This window comes from Phyllobates terribilis, unplaced genomic scaffold (genome assembly GCF_046119375.1).
Source record: "Phyllobates terribilis strain yellow unplaced genomic scaffold, ASM4611937v1 Scaffold_69__1_contigs__length_7402412, whole genome shotgun sequence".
Taxonomy (NCBI): domain Eukaryota; kingdom Metazoa; phylum Chordata; class Amphibia; order Anura; family Dendrobatidae; genus Phyllobates; species Phyllobates terribilis.
Genome location: NW_027362829.1, coordinates 4215722 through 4230552, shown reverse-complemented (window position 1 = coordinate 4230552; position 14831 = coordinate 4215722). Strand labels below are relative to the sequence as shown.

Sequence of the window (14831 nt, the reverse complement as noted above, 5' to 3'; positions counted from 1 at the left end):
CATAGAAAAGTGATGAGGGGACAGACTTAGGACAGAGGGGAACACTGAAGAGATGGCCTGAGAGCAGAGAAAAGCACTGAGGGGATTGCCTGAGGATAGAGGATCGCCGGAGAGTTTCAAAGAGGAGCAATGACGAGATAGCCTGAGAGCAGACAGAAGCGCTGGAGGAGACAACCTGGGAGCAGAGGGAAGCGCTGCGGAGACAGCCTGAGAGCAGAGAGGATCACTGAGGAGATGGCCCGAGAGCAAACAGGAGCGCTGAAAAGATGGCCTGAGAGGAGACAGAAGCGTTGAGGAGATGGCCTGAGAACAGTGCTGAAAAGATGGAGTGAGAGCAGAGAGAACTGAGGAGATTGGCCTGAGAGCAGACAGGAGCACTGAGGAGATGGCCTGAAAGCAGAGAGGATTGCTCAGATGGCCTGAGAGCAGAGAGAATCGCTTAGATGGCCTGAGAGCAGAAAGGATCGCTTAGATGGCCTGAGAGCAGAGAGGATCGCTTAGATGGCCTGAGAGCAGAGAGGAGCGCTGAGATGACCTGAGAGCAGAGAGGAGCGCTGAGATGACCTGAGAGCAGAGAGGAGCACTGAGAAGATGGCCTGAGAGTAGAGAGGAGCCCAAGGAGATGGCCTGATAGCAGAGAGGAACATGGAGGAGATGGCCTGAGTGCAGAGAGAAGCACTGAGGAGATGGGCTGAGAGTAAAGAGGGGCGTTGAGGAGACCAACAAGAAAATGCAGAGGAGATAGATGGTCTGAGGATAGAGAGGAACACAGAGGAGACGGCCTGAGCGTGGATTTATAAGAACAAGAACAACTTAGGTGAGAAATATGATGGGAATCTTGACAGAAAGTTGACGGAGCTCATTATAGTCAGTGGTGACAGTCGGGCTCTGCTCCTGGGCATCTAGTGATGAATCCATCTCCAGTCTGTTTTCCATTGCTCTATTGCTACAAAGTAACAGAACAACGGACGGATTTAGCAGTAAACACAGCCTTAGTCCGGAGTCCCACTAGAGTATGGCATCCATTGCGAGAGCATCGGATGTGATATGCTAATGACATTCGGTTCCTGCTTTGCTGTGAGCGGGAGCCGAATGTCAGTGCTCCATGCTGCGATCCTCTCTCATGGAGAGGATCGCAGCATAGCTGCGGAGGGGACGGAGAAATCCATTTCTCCATCTCCTCGGGCATTGGCGGGTATCGCATTGCACTCGGGTGTTATCTGAGTGCAGTGCGATGTTTCACACGCACCCATAGATTATATGGGTGCGTGCGATCCGATTCCAGCATGCAATCGCAGCATGCTGCGATTGTTTTCCAGCCCGATTGCAATCCAATCGGCGCTGGAAAAAAAAACGCAACTGAGCACAGAAACATGGAATTAAATTGTTCCAAATGCAATCAGATAAAAAAATCGGATTGCATTCGACCAATTTAATTGCAAGTGAGAGCGAGGCCTTAAAGGGGTTGCCCATTTACTTTGTTTTCAAGGTAAAATTAAATGGTAATGGCTGTGGTTAGGAGTTAGAGGAATGGTTATGGACGTGGCCCAAGATGTTGCCATGATGTACAATCTATCCCTCTTCTGTAACAGTTGGGAGGTCACACAATTGAAGAAATTAATTTAATGCAATTGCAATGTGTGAATAAAGTCTATAGACGGTGTGAGCCCCAATGAGGACGGTGATGGCTGTTCTGTGGTCACAGGAGGGGAGGAGTCAGGGGTCACATGATCAGGGGTCCCAGTGTATGCAGGACTCTGCTGTACCCTGCCGGATGGAGCGTGTACAAGTGTTTAGTGTGTGGTGAGCGTCTCTATTAGGTTATAGGCCAGACACTATGTATCACACTTATCTGTGTGACTGGCGCCCTATATCGGTCTTATCCATGTGCACTTATAATACTACGCAGCCGCCCCTCCATGAACCGACGGTGTGCGAGTGGTTGCTTCATCTATTTTGCACCTGTGCTGCCTCCGCCTTTAACATGGGGACTGTTGTGTCCTGCAGTGTATTTGATATTGTGTCTGTTGCGATTTCACCGCTCAGTGTGTCTTGGACGCAGTGACAGACATCTCAGTCATCTAATCTAGTGCAGGGATGTGCTGAAAGGTGGGTATTTTGATTGACAGCTCAGCCGTCCAATCTGAGACTGGGAGATGCTGAGTTTCCTTCAGGTGTTCCCTGTTCCTAGTGATTAACCTGCTACTTAGCTGAGCTGTCAGTCCCAGATAGATGCCAGTTGTAGCTTTCAGCTCAATGTGGTTTGTGCCCTCTGTGCTTTGTGCTCTGAATTCAGACATTGTGATCTTCTGTTGCTGGACTCTGGCTTTCCCTATTGACCACCTGTTTGTATTACCCCTTTTGCCTTGACACACGCTGACCTTGGATTCTGACTCTGGACTGTGACCTGACTAGGCCTTCCCTCTTTTTATAATTTACCCTCCTGGCTCTTGACCTCGAACTCCTTGACTATCCTGACTCACGGCTTGTCTGTGAGAAATGATTCAGGGTCACAGCATCTTGGTTTTGGTAAATATGGCCGCCTTTTTTCTGTGATGTTTTTTGAATGTGTGGTGGGAGAAAAAAATAAATATTTCTAATACTGTGAGCTCTACTGGTATCACGTGCTAAGAGTCTCTGCTGTATGAGGACTGATGAAAGTTTGGTCTGAATCGTGTCCAATACATTACAGCAAAGAGGATAAAAACAACCTCGTTACGGCTCATTCACAAGTTCATGTACAGACTACAATGCATGGACTGGCCGCAAGTCTCCTGACCTGAGCATGATAGCCTCATATATTTCTATAATTGTGAGGTAAAAAATGAGAAAAAAAGCTTTATGGTGGGCGCTGTCATGCTGAAGACAAGGATGAGAAGGTGTAGAAAAACAAAAAAACATATTAAAAGATAGCAATGTGTTTCAAAATCGATCTGACATCTTCCTAGGACCATCATAAATCTTTTTTTCCTCATTTTTTTTGCCTCCTTCTGTCAACTTGAACAGTGGAGAAGCAGTCTATATGAGGAATACCATTGTGCTACTTCTCTAATCACAATTGTGCCTGACCGGCTCAACTCCACCAGGTGGGAAGATTCCATCGACCCTTCCCTGTTTCTTATCGCCAGGACTTCACCATGGAGCTACATAAACTTCTATGAAGCCGTCATGCTCAGGTCAGGAGAGACCCACGGCCAGTTCATACATTGCACAGACGTCTAAATGAACCTTTAGTATTGGCGAGCACAATAACTTTGGAGGGGAACAAAGTTGAGCATTATTATTGTCTATGGCAATGGGGGGAGGGTTTTTTTTTTTACAATTACCGCAGGGCTGGGATGGGCAAGGTGGCATCTGCCTGTTTTCTCCCTCACAAGTGCTGACCCTCTGTGTGGTTACATATACTGTAAGCCTGTCTATATGTGGGTGTATGTATGATAAGGTCTGCACATACAGTATATGTGATTTTTATATATTTATTTGTCTACTACAAAAAAAGGATACAACTTTGTCAATTACGTGCTGTTTATATGGAATAATTTTTTAAAGTAAAAAAACCAATGATGTGGATATACGTATTGTGTCTTATGATGTAAGAAAATGCAGGTTATGCAGACATAATGTTTTCATATGTTTGTCATTAAACTCATCTCCTCTCGATCATGTCAGGTTCCCCAGACTTCCCAAATAATCCCCATTATGATTCAGAGACTTATGTACACATAACCTATCAGTTTTTTTAGGTGAATTAAAAAAATAATTGGTGTGTGGGGACTTTACTACCGTGTTTCCCCGAAAGTAAGACCCCCCCGAAAGTAAGGCAGGGTGGGGGGTTTCGGGGGGTCCGCCAATGTAGGGCACCCCCCGATTGTAAGGCAGGGTAGCGGGGGGGGGGCCGGGGAATGTAAGGCTGATTCGTCACAGGCTCCCTAGCCGGCTCGCAGCTGATTGGCCGATCAGCCTGTTCGTCACAGGCTCCCTAGCCGGCTCGCAGCTGATTGGCCGATCAGCCTGTTCGTCACAGGCTCCCTAGCCGGCTCGCAGCTGATTGGCCGATCAGCCTGTTCGTCACAGGCTCCCTAGCCGGCTCGCAGCTGATTGGCCGATCAGCCTGTTTGTCACAGGCTCCCTAGCCGGCTCGCAGCTGATTGGCCGATCAGCCTGTTCGTCACAGGCTCCCTAGTCCCTGCTGGCCATCAGCTCGAGTGTGATTGGCCAGTCAGCCGGCTCGCAGCTGATTGGCCGAATCAGCTGCGACGTCACCGCCTGCAGGCTCGCTCCGATTGGTCCAGCTTCCCCGGCATCCGAATCGTCAGCCCGGCACCGCAGAGGAGATCGAAACAGAAGGAAAGTAACGGTAAGTTCCGAAACTCTCTCTGTGTGTGTGTGTGTGTGTGTGTGTGTGTGTATACGATATGTGTACGGTATGTGTATGGGTGCCGTATGGGGCTGTGTGTGTGTGTGTATACGATATGTGTACGGTATGTGTATGGGTGCCGTATGGGGCTGTGTGTGTGTGTGTGTATACGATATGTGTACGGTATGTGTATGGGTGCCGTATGGGGCTGTGTGTGTGTGTGTGTGTGGTGGCAGAGTGGGGGGCAGAACCACTGTATGGGGAGGCTGCATACTGTTCAGCCTGTTTTTTTTCCCAATGTAAGGCCTCCCCCGAAAGTAAGGCAGGGTGGGACTTTTGGGGGTAAAATTAATGTAAGACAGGGCCTTACTTTCGGGGAAACACGGTATATGACCGTCGTGTAATGTTCACTATTGTTATCACAATGCTGCTTAAATGCAGCACAATTAGGACGGCAGTTTCCAAGCCACATGCTTTGTATTCTATAATTGTTGTTGTATCAATATACACATGTGGTCAAAATTGTTGGTACCCCTCGTTTAATGAAAGAAAAACCCACAATGGTCACAGAAATAACTTGAATCTGACAAAAGTAATAATAAATTAAAAATCTATGAAAATGAACAAATGAAAGTCAGACATTGCTTTTCAACCCTGCTTCCACAGAATTAAAAAAAAAATTAAACTCATGAAATAGGCCTGGACAGAAATGATGGTACCCCTGAAAATAACGTGACAAAGGGACATGTTAAATCAAGTTGTGTCCACTAATTAGCATCACAGGTGTCTACAATCTTGTAATCAGTCAGTGGGCCTGTATATAGGGCTACAGATAATTACTGTGCTGTTTGGTGACATGTACCACACTCAACATGGACCAGAGGAAGCAAAGGAAAGAGTTGTCTCAGGAGATTAGAAAGAAAATTATAGACAAGCATGTTAAAGGTAAAGGTTATAAGACCATCTCCAAGCAGCTTGATGTTCCTGTGACTACAGTTGCACATATTATTCAGAAATTTAAGATCCATGGGACTGTAGCCAACCTCCCTGGACGTGGCCGCAGGAGGAAAATTTATGACAAATCAAAGAGACGGATAATACGAATGGTAACAAAAGAGCCCAGGATAACTTTTAAAGAGATTAAAGGTGAACTTCAAGCTCAAGGAACATCAGTGTTAGATCGCACCATCCGTCGTTTGATGCAAAGTGGACTCCATGGGAGACGACTATGGAGAACACCATTGTTGAAAAAAAATCATAAAGCCAGACTGGAAGTTCCAAACTACATGTTGACAAGCCACAAAGCTTCTGGGAGAATCATTGTAAGGTGGGCGCCGCTACACTGATTAAAATGATACACTGGTTGATTAAATCTGTCCTGTGGTTCTTGTGTAATCTTTACTTTCATTTTGGAGATAATAATATATGCTCGTGCTTCGGGGAAGCCTGTGAGGTGGGCTGTATCTGGTACTCTGCTTACGTATTCATCTGTATGCTCTTATGACAGCTCACTGATCTGGCTCCTATTTTACCTAGCTCCGCACTACTAGATGCATTATGTAAAATAGGAGACAGGTCAGTGAACGATCAGTGAGCTGTCATAAGAGCATACAGATAAATATATAAGCAGAGCCCACCCCACAAGCTGCCCCGAAGCACGAGCATATCATTATCTCCAAACTGAAAGTAAAGATTACACAAGAACCAGAGGACGGATTTAATCAACCAAGGTATCATTTTAATCAGTGTAATGTCCCCCACCTGACAATGTTTGTGGTTTACTGAGCACAATTCTGCTGACAAGTGCGCTTTAAGCTTGGTTCTGGTACTGTAGCTATGTAGTAAGCTTGGTTCTGGTACTGTAACTATGTAGTACGCTTGGCTTTCATATCCTATTTATTCAGTAGGTTTTTTTTTACCATATCTGTATAGTCTGTTCAATTGTGGGTTTGTGATTACATTACAGATACAATCCAACACATGAAAACAAAACCCTTGCTCCTTCTTTAACTTTTTAAGGACCAGGCAACTTGCCTTTTTTACCTTTCTGATTTTTCCTCCCCTTATTCCAAGAGCCATTTTTCCATCCACATAAGTGAGGGCTTGGTTTTTGTGGGACGAGTTGTACTTTTGAATGACGCCATCCATTTTATCATGTGATACTGGACAGTGGGAAAAAAATTCCAAGTGTCGGGAAATAGCAAAAAGAGCAAAATTCTGCAATTGTTTTTTTTTTTTTTTAGAGCGTCCATTTTATGGTAAAAATTACCTGACAGTATGATTTTGCGGGTCAGTACCATTATGCAGATACCAAACACGCACAGTTTTTGTTTTACTTAAGTGGTGAAAAAAAATTCAGAAATTTGTAAAAAAAAAAAAAAGTATTATTTTTATTTTCTAATTTTTGATAGGCGAAAAGGGGTGTGATTTGAACATAATTTTTTTATTTGCATATTTTTTAAAACTTTAGTCCTCTTAGGCGACTTGATCCTGCGATGTAAATGCAGCTGTCACAGATTAACAGCGGCATTTAACAGCGAGTCAGATGATGGCTAATTATCACAGCCATCATCTGCCAGCAAAGATACGGGCTTGTTTTACGAGCCTGCATTAAAGTTAGGGAGCTAGCATTTGACATACCTAGTACGTCGTATTTTGTCAAGTGGTTAATAGTGGCTGCTTTAAAGCCTAATAACTTAGTTATCTTTATAAGGGTATATGCACATGATCCTTTTTTGGCTGCGCTTTGAACGCAGCATACTGATGCTGCATCCAAAACGCTACACGCAGGTGAATCCGAATGTGTTCATTGAACACATGCAGATTCACCTGCGTCCACCGCATCCTATACAATGCGGTGGTAGAATTTCTCTTGCGGTGAACAGCATCTCCGCAAGAGAAATAGACATGCAGAGGTCTGTGAAGACGCGCCGCATGTCCGTCTCCACGGGTGTGCCGCAGATGCATAGTGGGCATGGGATGTGTATAAATCCCATCCACTATGCTGTAACATATGGCCGCTGCGATCACACGCGAACACTGATCGTGTGCACATACGCCAAGGGTATGTGCACACTGTCAGAAATGGTAGCGCTTTGAACGCAGCATACTTGATGGTGCGTTCAAAGTGCTGCACGCAGGTGAAGCTGCATGTGGTCATTGAACACATGCGGCTTCACCACATCCTATCCTTGCACTGGTAGAATTTCTCTTGCGGAGACTAGAGAAATTGGCATGCTGCGGTCCGTGAAGAAGCACCGCATGTCCGTCTCCGTGGGTAAGCCTAGTGGGCATGGGATCTGTACAAATCCCATCCACTATTCTGTAACATCTGGCCGCTGCGGATTGCAGGCAGCGCAAGTGTGCTGGGTCCAATCCGCAGCGTTTACTGATTGTCTGCACATACCTTAAGGCAGCCAAAGGAAAATACATAAAGGCCCCATCCACATCAGATACATCCAAAATCTATCTTCCTCGACTCCCCGATACACTAGAACATTGGTCTCTGCTCCGAGCTTCTGTGTTCTCTATGAGAGAGTTGCTCCGGCATTCGCTTATCTCCCCGTGAACAAAAGAATCGGCCTCCGGAAATCCAAAGCTTCGGATCCTTTTCACTCCAACATCATCTTCTTCATAAGAATAGGAAAGCGCCCATACACATTAGACTGCTGGCGGATCCAATCGAATCACCTCACTATAGTCCAATGTGGATGGTGGCCATTAGGGACGGGCCGCTTCTCATGGGCTAGGGCTTGTAACCCTGGGATATAATGTGCCCGCTAGCCCCTGGATCTAGGCTGCCATGGATGGTTATAGCACTATGGAGGTGGGGGGGGATGCGCAGGGGTCGAATGGGGAATAAATGACAATATAAAATATGTATAAAAAACAATAAACATTATAAATCCTTCCTCTTCTTCCCCAAATTCAGAATTTTATTTTAACCACTAAATAATAAATTCTTCTTAATTTTGGTATCGCACCGACCAGGAGGATCACATCGCCGCTCATTCACACCGGACATTTCATGAAGGGTTTTTCTCTTTTTTCAGTGCATTTTAAAGTGAATTTAGTTCTAAAGCACAAAAACTTTAAATCGCCCGATGCCAAGGGGTTAAATATTCCTAAAAATTGATGAAAAACATCATTACAGAAATGGAGAAGGCGGCAAATGTGAACACGTGTGACGAAAGACTAAGGAGAGAGTGAGGCCCGATGGGGACGGTGATAATAATGTGTGTACAGCGCTGCGGACTATGGAGGCGACATAGAAGGGAGAGGAAGAAATAATAGAGAATAACGAGGAATCTCCACATACCTCCACCTGCAGAGCCGCCACCACATATATGGCTGCTCTGTGCGCACAGGAGCTGTGATGAGGTCACAGGAGGGGAGGAGTCAGGGGTCACATGATCAGGGGCCTCAGTGGATGCAGGACTCTGCTGTGCTGGTTGTCATGGTGCTGGATGAGCTGAAGTTTATGTGTGGGGTCAGGAGGGGTTTACAGTGTGGATGTAGCAGAGCCGTGTGTGTACGAGGTGTACGGAGCAGAGCCGTGTGTGTACGAGGCGTACGGAGCAGAACCGTGTGTGTACGAGGTGTACGGAGCAGAGCCGCGCGTGTACGAGGTGTACGGAGCGGAGCCGCGTGTACGAGGCGTATGGAGCAGAGCCGCGCGTGTACGAGGTGTACGGAGCAGAGCCGCGCGTGTACGAGGTGTACGGAGCTGAGCCGCGCGTGTACGAGGCGTACGGAGCGGAGCCGCGCGTGTACGAGGCGTACGGAGCGGAGCCGCGCGTGTACGAGGCGTACGGAGCGGAGCCGAACGTGTAGGAGGCGTACGGAGCGGAGCCGCGCGTGTAGGAGGCGTACGGAGCGGAGCCGCGCGTGTAGGAGGCGTACGGAGCAGAGCCGCGCGTGTACGAGGCGTACGGAGCGGAGCCGCGCGTGTACGAGGCGTACGGATCGGAGCCGCGCGTGTACGAGGCGTACGGAGCGGAGCCGCGCGTGTACGAGGCGTTCGGAGCGGAGCAGATTTTTCTGTATTTTCTTGACTATGAAAATTGTACATTCACACTGAAGGCATCAAAACTATGAATTAACACATGTGGAATTATATACTTAACAAAAAAGTGTGAAACAACTGAAAATATGTCTTATGATCTAGGTTCTTCAAAGTAGCCACCTTTTGCTTTGATGACTGCTTTGCACACTCGTGGCATTCTCTTGATGAGCTTCAAGAGGTAGTCACCGGAAATGGTCTTCCAACAATCTTGAAGGAGTTCCCAGAGATGCTTAGCACTTGTTGGCTCTTTTGCCTTCACTCTGCGGTCCAGCTCACCCCAAACCATCTCGATTGGGTTCAGGTCTGGTGACTGTGGAGGTCAGGTCATCTGGCGTAGCACCCCATCACTCTCCTTCTTGGTCAAATAGCCCTTACACAGCCTGGAGGTGTTTGGGGTCATTGTTCTGTTGAAAAATAAATGATGGTTCAACTAAACGCAAACCGGATGGAATAGCATGCCGCTGCAAGATGCTGTGGTAGCCATGCTGGTTCAGTATGCCTTCAATTTTGAATAAATCCCCAACAGTGTCACCAGCAAAGCACCCCCACACCATCACACCTCCTCCTCCATGCTTCACGGTGGGAACCAGGTATGTAGAGTCCATCCGTTCACCTTTTCTGCGTCGCACATAGACACTGTGGTTGGAACCAAAGATCACAAATTTGGACTCATCAGACCAAAGCACAGATTTCCACTGGTCTAATGTCCATTCCTTGTGTTCTTTAGCCCAAACAAGTCTCTTCTGCTTGTTGCCTGTCCTTAGCAGTGGTTTCCTAGCAGCTATTTTATCATGAAGGTCTGCTGCACAAAGTCTCCTCTTAACAGTTGTTGAAGAGATGTGTCTGCTGCTAGAACTCTGTGTGGCATTGACCTGGTCTCTAATCTGAGCTGCTGTTAACCTGCGATTTCTGAGGCTGGTAACTCGGATAAACTTATCCTCAGAAGCAGAGGTGACTCTTGGTCTTTCTTTCCTGGGGCGGTCCTCATGTTAGACAGTTTCTTTGTAGCACTTGATGGTTTTTGCAACTGCACTTGGGGACATTTTCAAAGTTTTCCCAATTTTTCGGACTGACTGACCTTCATTTCTTAAAGTAATGATAGCCACTCGTTTTTCTTTTCTTAGCTGCTTTTTTCTTGCCATAATACAAATTCTAACAGTCTATTCAGTAGGACTATCAGCTGTGTATCCACCAGACTTCTGCACACACAACTGATGGTCCCAACCCCATTTATAAGGCAAGAAATGGGCTACAAATAAATGACAAGTTTATAAGTCTGTGACATAAAATATCACAAAGAAGAGCTCTAGGATTATAAGAAAATTCGAATTTTATTAAATTGCATAATAAAAATTACAATAAATTCATGTAAAAAACAAGGAAACCTCAAAAAAGTGAAGAGCATTAGATTGTGACCATCAGATTAGTAATATACAGAAGTATATGTGTAATAGGAAAGAATTAATAACTGATTAAGTGCTAGTGCAATATATTCTCCCTGTATGTTAATAATTACCCGCAGTTTATAAATCATATAAAGTCTTTTCTCTATTGATCCACTATTCCCGTTTCATCACTTCTACACGTCTCTACATTTTTGCACTTTCCTTACAATTTCTCAGCATCACCTCTCCATATTTTCGTGCTTAACACACGACATTTCCATCATACACCCTTACTCACTATTTCTTTTCACACATTTGGGCAAGTTATTTTTCCTACACTAATTTCATTTATCCAAACAATAAGTATAATGATATTCTTTTCCCATGGGCTCTTTTTTTTTTAAAGAGTTGTACAGTTTTCATAGTGATGGGTATGCGCTATAACAGGGGTCTTAAACTCGGCTGGCTATATGGGCCGCACATGGAAAAAAAATTTATTTGGGGGGCCACATTCTTTGCAGGATAAAGTGACATTTTAAGTGGTACCATTTTTTTTCTATGCACCTTTTGGAAATTTTTGCTGTGTTTTTTTGATTTTTTTTATAGCTTGGGTCATTACGGATGTGTCGATAACAAACGTACACTTTTTTTGTTTAGTTTATATATAAAGCAGCATTTTTAGTGGCAAAATATTTTCTCATGCTTTGTTTTTTTAATTTTTACAATTTTGTTTCCCTCAATTGGCCATATACAGTAATATTGTCTTACAGTTAGCACCATATAGTAATTCTGGCAAACAGCTTGTAGTAATGTGCCCCATCCTGGTCTGCATCTGTCTCAATGTCACTCATCCTGGTCCCCATCTTGTAGTAATGCCACATCATGGTCCTCATCTTGTCGTAATGTGCTCCATCCTGGTCCCTATCTTGTCGTAATGTCCCCCATCTAGCTCCCCATATTGTATGTATATCCCCATCCAGGTCTCCATATTGTAGGCATGACCCCATCCAGGTCCCCATATCGTAGGAATGTCCCCATCCAGGTCCCCATATCATAGGTATGTCCCCATCCAGGTCCCCATATCGTAGATATGTCGCCATCCAGGTCCCCATATCGTAGGAATGTCCCCATCCAGGTCCCCATGTTGTAGGAATGTCCCCATCCCGGTCCTTGTGTTGTAGGAATGTCCCTATCTAGGTCCCCATGTTGTAGGAATGTCCCCATGTTGTAGGAATGTCTCCATCCAGGTCACAATGTTGTAGAAATGTCCCCATCCAGGTCCTCATGTTGTAGGAATGTCCCTATCTAGGTCCCCATGTTGTAGGAATGTCCTCATGTTGTAGGAATGTCCCCATCCAGGTCCCCATGTTGTAGGAATGTCCCCCATCCAGGTCCTCATGTTGTAGGAATGTCCCTATCTAGGTCCCCATGTTGTAGGAATGTCCCCATGTTGTAGGAATGTCCCCATCCAGGTCCCCATGTTGTAGGAATGTCCCCATCCAGGTCCTCATATTGTAGAAATGTCCCCTTTGCCGTTTTTTCACACATACAGTACAGACCAAAAGTTTGGACACACCTTCTCATTTAAAGATTTTTCTGTATTTTCATGACTATGAAAATTGTACATTCACACTGAAGACATCAAAACTATGAATTAACACATGTGGTATTATATACTTAACAAAAAAGTGTGAAACAACTGAAAATATGTCTTATATTCTAGGTTCTTCAAAGTAGCCACCTTTTGCTTTGATGACTGCTTTGCACACTCTTGGCATTCTCTTGATGAGCTTCAAGAGGTAGTCACCGGAAATGGTTTTCACTTCACAGGTGTGCCCTGTCAGGTTTAATAAGTGGGATTTCTTGCCTTATAATTGGGGTTGGGGCCATCAGTTGTGTTGTGCAGAAGTCTGGTGGATACACAGCTGATAGTCCTACTGAATAGACTGTTAGAATTTGTATTATGGTAAGAAAAAAGCAGCTAAGTAAAGAAAAACGAGTGGCCATCATTACTTTAAGAAATGAAGGTCAGTCAGTCCGAAAAATTGGGCAGACTTTGAAAGTGTCCTCAAGTGCAGTTGCAAAATCCATCAAGCGCTACAAAGAAACTGGCTCACATGAGGACCGCCCCAGGAAAGGAAGACCAAGAGTCACCTCTGCTTCTGAGGATAAGTTTATCCGAGTCACCAGCCTCAGAAATCGCAGGTTAACAGCAGCTCAGATTAGAGACCAGGTCAATGCCACACAGAGTTCTAGCAGCAGACACATCTCTACAACAACTGTTAAGAGGAGACTTTGTGCAGCAGGCCTTCATGGTAAAATAGCTGCTAGGAAACCACTGCTAAGGACAGGCAACAAGCAGAAAAGACTTGTTTGGGCTAAAGAACACAAGAAATGGACATTCGACCAGTGGAAATCTGTGCTTTGGTCTGATGAGTCCAAATTTGAGATCTTTGGTTCCAACCACCGTGTCTTTGTGCGACGCAGAAAAGGTGAACGGATGGACTCTACATGCCTGGTTCCCACCGTGAAGCATGGAGGAGGAGGTGTGATGGTGTGGGGGTGCTTTGCTGGTGACACTGTTGGGAATTTATCAAAATTGAAGGCATACTGAACCAGCATGGCTACCACAGCATCTGGCAGCGGCATGCTATTCCATCCGGTTTGCATTTAGTTGGACCATCATTTATTTTTCAACAGGACAATGACCCCAAACACACCTCCAGGCTGTGTAAGGACTATCTGACCAAGAAGGAGAGTGATGGGGTGCTACGCCAGATGGCCTGGCCTCCACAGTCACCAGACCTGAACCCAATCGAGATGGTTTGGGGTGAGCTGGACCACAGAGTGAAGGCAAAAGGGCCAACAAGTGCTAAGCATCTCTGGGAACTCCTTCAAGATCGTTGGAAGACCATTTCCGGTGACTACCTCTTGAAGCTCATCAAGAGAATGCCAAGAGTGTGCAAAGCAGTCATCAAAGCAAAAGGTGGCTACTTTGAAGAACCTAGAATATAAGACATATTTTCAGTTGTTTCACACTTTTTTGTTAAGTATCTAATTCCACATGTGTTAATTCATAGTTTTGATGCCTTCAGTGTGAATGTACAATTTTCATAGTCATGAAAATACAGAAAAATCTTTAAATGAGAAGGTGTGTCCAAACTTTTGGTCTGTACTGTACCTAAAATACTATGACAATGGGTGACGTGCGCAGCGGTGTTCAACTGCCAGCGGTCTATCCAGGTAATTATTGTTTCCCCGAATATTCCATGTGCCTTGTGCACTTTTAAATACTGTTGTACTGGATATTAGTGTTTTAGATTTTAGTACCTGGATGACAATAATATTGATTTAACATTGTCATAGTATTTTAGGATATGAGCAGGAGTGTTTGATATTCATATCAACAGATCTCTTTATAATTATCTCCTATATATAATAATCTTTATCTGGCTAGTTGCACCCCGGTTCCATCTTTGATGATTTTATATCTATATAATATTGTCCTCAGCATTCTTTGTCCCTTTTTTCTTTATTTATATATATTAATAAAATTTGTATATTTTATATAATGGACTGTAGTGATTGTCACTTTTTTCTGCTCTGCAGATACCCCCCATTAGAATAGGAGATCACTAGAAGAGTTGGGCTCCACACATATGTTGCAATAGATGTGCATCACATCTTACCCAGTGGTTGCATGGGAAGAGACAATCTATGCCTTTAGCAGTCCCAATGCTCTGGAGAGAGCCAACCGATCACACTACCAATTGCTATTTCTGCATGGTGCCCCCCATTAGGAAAGGAGTTTCAAGGAAGAAGTGGACTTTACAGTATCCAAACATTCCATCTGCATTGCGCTCTGTACCACATACAGAAGAACTACCAGTTCCAAAAGCTCCAGAAACATTTCCAGTCGTGGCAAGTGAGGAAGAAGAGGGCGCTTGTTGTCATGAAGCGTCTTCCTCTCATGACCCAGACTTTCTGTCAGCAACCTCAACTAAACCACACCTTATAACAAAGT

At 45.0% G+C, this 14831-nt stretch overlaps 2 protein-coding genes across 2 annotated transcripts in view; one reads left to right on the top strand and one right to left on the bottom strand.

Annotated features, from left to right (window-relative positions):
* The window catches only part of LOC141194338 (uncharacterized), a 28665-nt gene extending 19923 nt beyond the window's left edge, over positions 1-8742 (bottom strand). Inside the window, exon 1 of the mRNA XM_073662239.1 lies at positions 8676-8742. The gene's annotated coding sequence lies outside the window, so the exon portion shown is untranslated. The remainder of the gene's footprint in view (positions 1-8675) is intronic.
* Positions 1-14831, top strand: part of LOC141194360 (uncharacterized) — a 135057-nt gene that overhangs the window by 53637 nt on the left and 66589 nt on the right. The window lies entirely within an intron of this gene.